Source organism: Capra hircus, chromosome 7 (assembly GCF_001704415.2).
Source record: "Capra hircus breed San Clemente chromosome 7, ASM170441v1, whole genome shotgun sequence".
Classification (NCBI taxonomy): domain Eukaryota; kingdom Metazoa; phylum Chordata; class Mammalia; order Artiodactyla; family Bovidae; genus Capra; species Capra hircus.
In genome coordinates, this window is record NC_030814.1 from 94,161,100 (window position 1) to 94,171,023 (window position 9,924).

General features: G+C 40.9%; 1 long non-coding RNA gene across 1 annotated transcript; it reads left to right on the forward strand.

Moving 5' to 3' along the window:
- On the forward strand, positions 6,218–8,944 carry LOC102176315. The gene is made up of 3 exons (XR_001918347.1): positions 6,218–6,232; positions 7,775–7,857; positions 8,336–8,944. It is a non-coding gene; the product is annotated as an uncharacterized LOC102176315 (long non-coding RNA).

Consider the following 9,924-nt stretch of genomic DNA (forward strand, 5'->3'; position numbering starts at 1 on the left):
TTGTCAGACTTTATTTTGGGGGGGCTCCAAAATCACTGCAGATGGTGACTGCAGCCATGAAATTAAAAGACGCTTACTCCTTGGAAGAAAAGTTATGACCAACCTAGATAGCATATTCAAAAGCAGAGATATTACTTTGCCGACTAAGGTCCGTCTAATCAAGGCTATGGTTTTTCCTGTGGTCATGTATGGATGTGAGAGTTGGACTGTGAAGAAGGCTGAGCGCCAAAGAATTGATGCTTTTGAACTGTGGTGTTGGAGAAGACTCTTGAGAGTCCCTTGGACTGCAAGGAGATCCAACCAGTCCATTCTGAAGGAGATCAGCCCTGGGATTTCTTTGGAAGGAATGATGCTAAAGCTGAAACTCCAGTACTTTGGCCACCTCATGCAAAGAGTTACATTGGAAAAGACTCTGATGCTGGGAGGGATTGGGGGCAGGAGGAGAAGGGGACGACAGAGGATGAGATGGCTGGATGGCATCACTGACTCGATGGACGTGAGTCTGAGTGAACTCTGGGAGTTGGTGATGGACAGGGAGGCCTGGTGTGCTGCAATTCATGGGGTCACAAAGAGTCGGACATGACTGAGTGACTGAACTGAACTGAACTGAAAGTGTACAAGCTAATTAAATCTTTTCAAACATAAAGCATATGACTGTTAAATCTTTTATAACTCAGCATTTAGAATCCAATAATTGTATATATTTTGAATAAGAAATGAATGTGGAATTTAATACTGTATTTTAAAAATAATGCATATATAGAGATGTTTTTAAGACCAAAATTGTTATTATACAAGCTGAAACAATTTTGCAATCCACTAGAAATCTAGAAATACTATCTTCAAAAACTATTATAGGGCAAAATCTTAATCTCTGTAGAAAAATTAGAAGATATGTTATTTATGTTTAAATATTTTACATGTGTGGTGTTGGAGAAGACTCTTGAGAATCCCTTGGACTGCAAGGAGATCCAGCCAGTCCATCCTAAAGGAGATCAGTCCTGAGTGTTGATTGGAAGGACTGATGTTGAAGCTGAAACTCCAATACTTTAGCCACCTGATGCGACGAGCTTACTCATTTTAAAAGACCCTGATGCTGGGAAAGATTGAGGGCAGGAGGAGAAGGGGGCAACAGAGGATAAGATGGTTGGATAGCATCACCAACTCAATGGGCATGAGTTTGGGTAAACTCTGGGAGTTGGTGATGAACAGGGAGGCCTGGCATGCTGCAGTTCATGGGGTCACAGAGTCAGACACGACTGAGTGACTGAACTGAACTGAACTGAACCTATTACTGGTCATATCATTTGCAGATATTTTCCCTCATTCAGTAGATTGTCTTTAGATTTTGTCGATAGTTTATTTTGCTATTTGTTGTTGCTATTTGTTGGTTAGTTGTAGCTGACTCTTTGTGACCCCCTGGACCGTAGAATGCCAGGTTTCCCTGTCCTTCACTATCTCCCAGAGTTTGCTCAAACTCATGTCCATTGAGTCAAAGGTGCCATCCAACAATCTCATCCTCTATCACCCCCTTCTCCTCTTGCACTCAATCTTTTCCAGCATCAGGGTCTTTTCTAGTGAGTTGTCTCTTCGCATCAGCTGGCCAAAGTATCTGAGCTTCAGCTTCAGCATAAGTCCTTCCAGTGCATATTCAGGGTTGATTTCCTTTAGGCTTGACTGGCTCAGTCTCCTTGCTGTCCAAGGGACTCTCAAAAGTCTTCTCCAACGCCACAGGTCAAAGGCATCAATTCTTCCACACTCAGCCTTCTTTCAGAGAAGGCAATGGTACCCCACTCCAGTACTCTTGACTGGAAAATCCCATGGACAGCGGAGGCTGGTGGGCTGCAGTCCATGGGGTCGCTAAAAGTCAGACACGACTGAGCAACTTCACTTTCACTTTTCACTTTCATGCACTGGAGAAGGAAATGGCAACCCACTCCAGTGTTCTTGCCTGGAGAATCTCAGGGATGGGGGAGCCTGGTGAGCTGCCATCTATGGGGTTGCACAGAGTTGGACACGACTGAAGTGACTTAGCAGCAGCAGCAGCCTTCTTTATGCTCCAAGTCTTATATCCGCACATGACTACTGGAAAAACCACATTCTTGACTATATGAACCTTTGTTGGCAAAGTGATGTCTCTGATTTTTAATATGCTGTCTAGGTTTGGAAGCTTTTCTTCTGATGAGCAAATGTCTTGTTTTGTGGCTTCCAGTCACCGTCTGCAGTGATTTTGGAGCACCCCAAAATAAAATCTGCCACTTTCCACTTTTTCATACCTGAATGGCCTAGTGGTTTTTCCTACTTTTTTCAATGTAACCCTGAAATTTTAAAAAAAGAGCTCATAATCTGAGCCACATTCAGCTCCATATTTTCATCAAATACATTTTTTGATCCCTTTCTCTCTTCTCCTTCTGGTAACCCTATAATGAGAATGTTAGATGCTTCTTATTATCCCAGAGTTTCCGTAAACTGTTGCTGTTATTGTTTTTTCTGCCAAATAGCATGACCTGCAGGATCTTTGTTCCTCAACAAGAAAGCCAACCCAGGACCACAGCAGTGAAAGCAATGATTCTTAAACTGTCCTTATTTTTTTATTTGTTTTTTCTTTCTCTCTTTCTGATTGAGTAATTTCTTTTATTCTATCTTCCAGATCAGAAGATTCTGTCTCTCAGATCTATCTTCCAGAAAGTTGTGCTTTCTCCTATGTCACCTGCTGCTGCTGCTGCTAAGTTGCTCCAGTCGTATCCGACTTTGTGCGAGCCCATAGATGGCAGCCCACCATGCTCCTCTGTCCCTGAGATTCTCCAGACAAGAATACTGGAGTGGGTTGCCATTTCCTTCTCTACCTATGTCACCTAGCGTGCTGTTAATAATTTCTAGTTTTTTTTTTTCACTTCAGTTGCCATATTCTTCACTTTTGACTGGTTCCTTTTTATGTTTATGTTGCTTGTTACATTCTTACTATGTTCTTTCATTCTTTTCCCAAGTTCAGTTAGCAGTATTTGTTGTTTAGTCACTAAGTCATATCCAAGTCTTTTTCAACCCCATGGACTGCCTCCTGCCAGGCTTCTCTTTCTGTGGGGTTTCCCAGGTGAGAGTAATGGAGTGGGTTGCCATTTATTTATTTATTTTAGTTTTGTTGCTTTACAATTTTGTGTTGGTTTCTGCCATACAACACTGCAAACAGTCCTAGTTGTGTGTGTGTGTGTATGCCTATCTCTTCCCTCCTGAGTCTCCCTGCCCTCCCCCCATCCTGCCCCTCTAGGTCATCACAGAGCACTAGGCAGGTCTCCCTGTATTATTTAGCAACTTCCCACTAACTGTTTTGGGCTTCCCTTGTGGCTCAGCTGGTAAAGAATCAGCCTACGATGCGGGAGACCTGGGTTGATCCCTGGGTTAGGAAGATCCCCTAGAGAAGGGAAATGCTACTCACTCCAGTATTCTGGCCTAGAGAATTCCATGGACTGTATAGTCCATGGGGTCACAAAGAGTCAGACATGACTGAACGACTTTCACTAACTATTTTACGCATGATGCTGTATATATGTCAGTGGGTCCTACCCTCACGTTCCCCTACTGTGTCCACAAATTCATTCTCTACTAAGTTCATAAGTACCATTCTTATAGATTCTATATACGATACTTGCTTTCCCTTTCTGACTTACTCCACTATGTATAAGATGCTCTAGGTTCATTTACCTCACTACACAACTGACTCAGATTCATTCCTGTTTATGGCTGAGTAATATTTCATTGTATAAATGTCTTGATAGCACAGTTTCTTTATCCATTCACCTGTCAGTGGACATTTTGATTGTTTCCATGTCCTGGCTGATAGGGCCTACATGGGGGCTCATTGTTAAAATGGCTTATTGTGTTTACCTCACAAACAAAGAATAAAATCACAGTGACCGTTGAGACCCTTGAGGCTCTTCTGTCCATGAGATTTCCCAAGCAAAAATAATGTAGTGTGTTGCCATTTCCTTCTCCAGGGGATATTCTTGATCCAGGGATTGAACCTATGTCTCCTGCATTGGTAGGTGGATTTTTTACCACTGAGCAATCTTGAAAGCCCTAGAATTCTTTTGCTTTACAATTTTGTGTTGGTTTCTGTCATATAATTGCATGAAAGTCTCATGACTTTATACCTCCGTGTGTGTGTGTGTGTGTGTGTGTGTGTATCACTTCCCTCCTGAATCTCCCTCCTCTCCCCCTGCCCCACCCTGTAGGTCATCAGAGAGCACCAGGCTGGCCTCCCTGTGTTTTTTAGCAACTTCCCACTATTTTATACCTGATAGTGTATAATGTCAGTGATGCTTTCTGAGTACATCCCACCCTCACCTTCCCCTGCTATGTCCACAAGTTTCTCCTATGCCAGGTTCATTGGTACCATTTTTCTAGATTCCATATATATGCGTTAACATGTGATACTTGTTTTTCTGACTTACCTCACTATATAAGACCATCTAGATTCATCCACTACAATTGACTCAAATTCATCCCTATTTGTGGCCAGATAAAATTCACTGTATAAACACACCATGATTGCTCTATCCATTCACCTGTCAGTGAATATCTAGATTTTTTCCATATCCTGGCTATTGTAAATATTGCTGCAATGAACATGGGGGGTACATGTGTAATTTAATAGTGATTGCTGGATCATATAGTAGGTTTATTCCTAATTTTTTAAGAAATCCCCATACTGTTATCCATATCTCTAAAACAAAAACTATAATGAAATCAGTATCCATTGTGTCTTTTCTCGGGGTGTCCTTGTTGGGAAGATGTACTGGTGATAGAGGGACTAGAGCCAGAACCCTGTGTGAGCTGCTTTTTCTCCTGTGCACTGTGGCTATCACTGCCCTGTCAGTGGCAGCAGGAGCCAGATCTGGTTCCAAGATGCTGGAAGAAAAAGCCCTGAGTGTTGAGTCTGAGTTGGATCTGTTCCCTCCATGTATGTTCTCACTCTCCTCCCAACAATGGTATCTTTGACTTAGAGGGAGCAACGCTGGAACAGGAGGGTTTCTGTGGGCCAGACACACACTGAGACTGTCCAGGAAACCAGTCAGGTCACAGACAGCTCCTGATCCATCACCTCCACAAGTGCCAGCGCTGGCCTAACTCACCTTATTCAGATGCAGCGCTGGGTTGCCATCTGCTGCATACTCCCAAGTGTGCACTCTTGCTTGGCAGCAACACAAAAACCAGAACAGTCCCCCTCCTTTTGTACCTTACTCTGTGGATCTTTTTATAGCCTTGGTTTTGGACATCACTCTGACCATCTCCAGTTTATTTTCAGTGAGAAGGGGCTCCATATAGATGTATTTTTGATATGTTCCTGAGCGGGAGGTGAACTCAGGGTCCTACTTCACCAACTATCCTCTCAGTGTGAGATTTCCTGAGTATGCAGGGATGTTCTGGAATTTCGAATGACTCTCAGGCAGTGATTGTGGGAATTATGATCATCTCTGGATCCCCATGCCTTCTTTCTTTTCTCCTAGATCTTCTTTCTAAGGACCCTTTATGCCATCCTGAGGAAAAGAGAGAGGCATACTGGATGGTGTCTGAGTGTTTGAGTGATTGTTCTCAGGTTAGAAGATAAGATATCCTTATACAAAGTGACCTACTGCAAGCGCCATATGGAAAATTTCCTTCTGGGCAGACCTGTGTCCAAAGCTTCTTAAAGGAATAAAGCCAGTCTGAGTCCCACTTAAATTTCCACCCAATATGGAAGCTCTCCTATTGATGAGGAATTACTCTAAATGATCTTAGTATTTCAGTAATTACCTTCTGATATTGTCTTTTGATTGCTACTACATGGTTTTTTATTTTGACTGTTCTGACATGGTAAGGAGTGAAAGTGAATATTTCTCAGTGAACTTATTTATCTATCAGCTTGCACAAGTGTGTGTAATTTGCTTAGGATTGTGTTATTGGTTCCATATCAATCATGAGTGAGTGTGGCTAGAAAGAAGAGGACCTAAGACTATTGTGTCCTCTGACAGATGATGACAGACCTTGAATCCCTCTGTTGAAATTGACACTGCCTTCCTCATTCTCCACTGTACATTGTTGGAGATCTTACTTTACTGAAACTACTTTGTGTGTGATGGTTTAGGACTCAGTGACCTTCGCTGATGTGGCTGTGTACTTCACCCAGGAAGAGTGGACTTTACTGAACCCCATAGAAATGTGATGCTGGAAAACTACAAGAACCTGACCACAACAGGTAAGGCTGCCATCATTCCAGTACACTCTTAGGGAACGGACATATATGTGCTGTACCTTCTGTGTTCCAAGATGGGTGATGCCAATCTGAACACAATGGAAACTAGTAGACACTCGTATCTAAGGAATGAGTTTTACTCCAGTATACTTTCTGTAACAATGTGCTTTGAGAACTAACAACATTATCATGACTCTTGTTTGAAATACGCAGTCTCAAGAGTTCACCTTTGGCATAGTGAATGAAACTTTGAAATTTGGGCCTAGTTATTTCTGTTTTAACAAGCAATGGACATTATTCTCTTGGACACTGTCATTTGGCAACCACTAGTTTAGCGGCTTCTCCATGAGACCAAACATCTCTTTTACGTTTACTTCATTTCCTATTTTAATAACATTCTCAGTACTTTGTAAATGTTTGTATATGTCTGAACATGTTTTCATGGGCCAGAGATACTATCTCTTTTTAGACACAGAAAGAGGGGTTATTTGCCTTTTTATCTATTTAAAAAATAGTACCACATTCATTCTAGAGACTTGATTAGATATAGGACCTGATCCATGGGAAGGTTTGTCGTGTTTGGCAGGTACTGTTTCATTAATGTATCTTTTCTTATGAACAAGATATCAGGCATTCAAACCCAATCTGATATCTTGGTTAAAAAAAAGAAAAGTTGAAGACTGGAGAGACGAATCCTCCAAGGTGAGAGATTATAAAGAACTTCCCACATCAGTTAAATTTCAGTGTGTTTTGGGTTTATAAGAAGGAAACTTAGTGAGATGTTTTCCTTCAGAAGGCTGAGGACATTGGTTTCTAATGCTCTGTAACTTCCTCAACATCTCATACATACTTACTTTTCATTTTATCAGAGTTTCCTATGATCTCAAAAAATAGCCTTCTGTTTCTTTATTTGTTATGTCTTTTTTTTTCCTTTGGGCTATGTTGGTCTTCATCATTGTATATAGGCTCTTTGTTGCTGTGTGCAGGCTTTCTGTAGTTGCAGCGGTCAGGGGTTCCTCTACTTTTGGTGTGCAGGCTTCCATTGGGTAGTTTCTCTGGTTGCAGAGAATGAGCTCCAGGGCCTCAGACTCACTAGTTGCATCACTCGGGCTCGACCATGCAGGCTCACTAGTCGTGGCACACAGGCTTGGCTGTTCCAGAGCACATGCATTTTTAGTTTCAGGACCAGGGATCTCACATGTGACCTCTGCACTGTAGATGACTTCTTAACTACTGGACCACCAGGGAAGTCCCTTAGTTTTATCATGTTGATGTATACTTTTTGTCCAGAACTTTCCCTAATAGTATTCTCTTTCTCATTTTCACTTTTTCATAAGACTCATCTTTTAAATCAAGTACTGAATTTTGACTACATATATATATATATTCTTAATTTTTGTCATAATCAAGCTCCTCTTTTCTGTCTTGCCTTTTTAAAAGGTATGTTTAGTTTGGAAACTTATTCACATGAGCCTTATTGTTTTTAACTGCTTTAACATCCACTTCTTTTTGCAGTCTTAAATTTATTATTCTCTTTTACTTTAGAATGGGAAATGCAAATTAAATCCAATGATTTGAAAATTCAGCAGGATACTTTGCAGGAAAAAACATCAAATAGGGTACAAATGGTAAGATCAGTAAGTTCATAAGAAATATTTATTTTCCTTTCAGTTAACGTTGGAATTTCATTACAAGATGAACACTAGTGGTAGATATTTGAGTGGCATTTATTCCAAAGATAGCAGTGTCTGTCAACAAATTTTGATTATGTTCAATTTGGGGATATCCTAACCTGAGGTTCAAAATAGATGCATCAGGATTCCTCAAGAAATCATTCTCACGTATATAATTAGACTTTGAATTTTGAGAACAGTTCAGTGAAATTGCAGTGAACTGTTTTACCATTAGAGTATATGGCATTTCATTGTGTCAGAAGGATTTCATCATTTAACTTGAAAGAAATCAACAGAATAGGAACTGTATGAATGTAATGAAGATGTTAAAAATCATAATCACCATTGTAATGATGTTTCTGTTTGGAGATGGTTAGGATCAGTTAATGAGTCTGAGAAAGCTTTGAATCATCATCCATTCGTTTTTCCACAGACACGAAGCCACAATGGACAGGAACTGTATGACTGTGAGTGAAGCAAGAAAGACATCAGTGACCACTTTTACCTTAGGACACACAGGAGCACTGAAAATGGAAGGAATTTTTATGAAGATAATCAGTATGGAAAGAGCTTCCATACTCTACACAACAAACCCTTTACTGGGGAAAAATCCCCCATGTTTAATCAGTGTGGAAAAGCTGTCAGGCTGACTCCAGATATTACACATATGAAAACACACACTGGAGAGAAACCTTTTAAGTGTGACACATGTGAAAAAGCCTTTAGGTTGTTCTCATTGATTCATGTTCACTGTTGATTTCATGCTGGAATAAAATCTTACAAATGTAAGGAATGTGGGAAGAACTTTGCTGTATTCTCAAACCTCACTGGACATATGAAAACTCATACTAGAAAGCAACCCTATAAACGTAAAGAACATGGGAAAGACTTCCATCAATCCTCAGACCTCACTGGACATCTGAAAACTCACACTGGAGAGAAACCCTATGAATATAAGAAATGTGGGGAAGCTTTTGGGTTATTGTCATACCTTCATGTTCACAGTAGAATTCATGCTGGAATAAAACCTTATAAATGTCAAGAATGTGGGAAAACCTTTGCTTTCCCCTCTTGCCTTATTGAACATATGAAAACGCACACTGGAGAGAAGCCTTTTAAGTGTGACGCATGTGGGAAAGTCTTTGCATCTTCTCGTAATCTTCTTAGACATTTACAATCTCATACAGGGCAGAAGACTGCTAAATGTGCCAGATGTGGGAAAGCATTTGCTTGATCCTCACAAGTTACTCAACATATGAGAACACACACTGGAGAGAAGCCTTGTAAGTGTAACACATGTGGGAAAGCCTTTCAGTTTTCCAGTAATCTTCTTAGTCATTTACGATCTCATACTGGGCAGAAGACTGCTAAATGTGACAGATGTGGGAAAGTCTTCACTCAAGTCTCAGTTCTTACTAGATATATGAAAACACACATGGGAGAGAAGCCTTTTAAGTATGACACATGTGGGAAAACCTTCACTCTACCCTCATACCTCATACCTCCCTCATACCTCATACCTCAACGTATGAAAACACACACTGGAGAGAAGGTTTATAAGTGTGACATATGTGGGAAGGTCTTCACTCGATGCTCATACCTTACTAAACATATGAAAAGACACACTGGAGAGAAGCTTTGTAAGTGTGACACATGTGGAAAGGCCTTCACTGAATGCTCAGCCCTTACTCGACATGTGACAACACATATGGGAGAGAAGCCTTTTAAGTGTGACAAATGTGGGAAGGCCTATACTGATTCCTCAAGTCTTACTAAACATTTTAGAATTCACACTGGAGAGAAGCCTTTTAAGTGTGACAAATATGGGAAAGCCTTTGCTGTTTCCTCACATCTTCTGAGCATTTTAGAACTCACACTGGAGAGAAGCCTTTTGAATAATATACGTGGGAAAATATTTACCACTTCTTCGCCTGTTGGGCTTCCCTGGTGGCTCAGACGGTAAAGCATCTGCCTGCAAAGCAGGAGACCTGGGTTCAATTCCTGGGTTGGGAAGATCCCCTG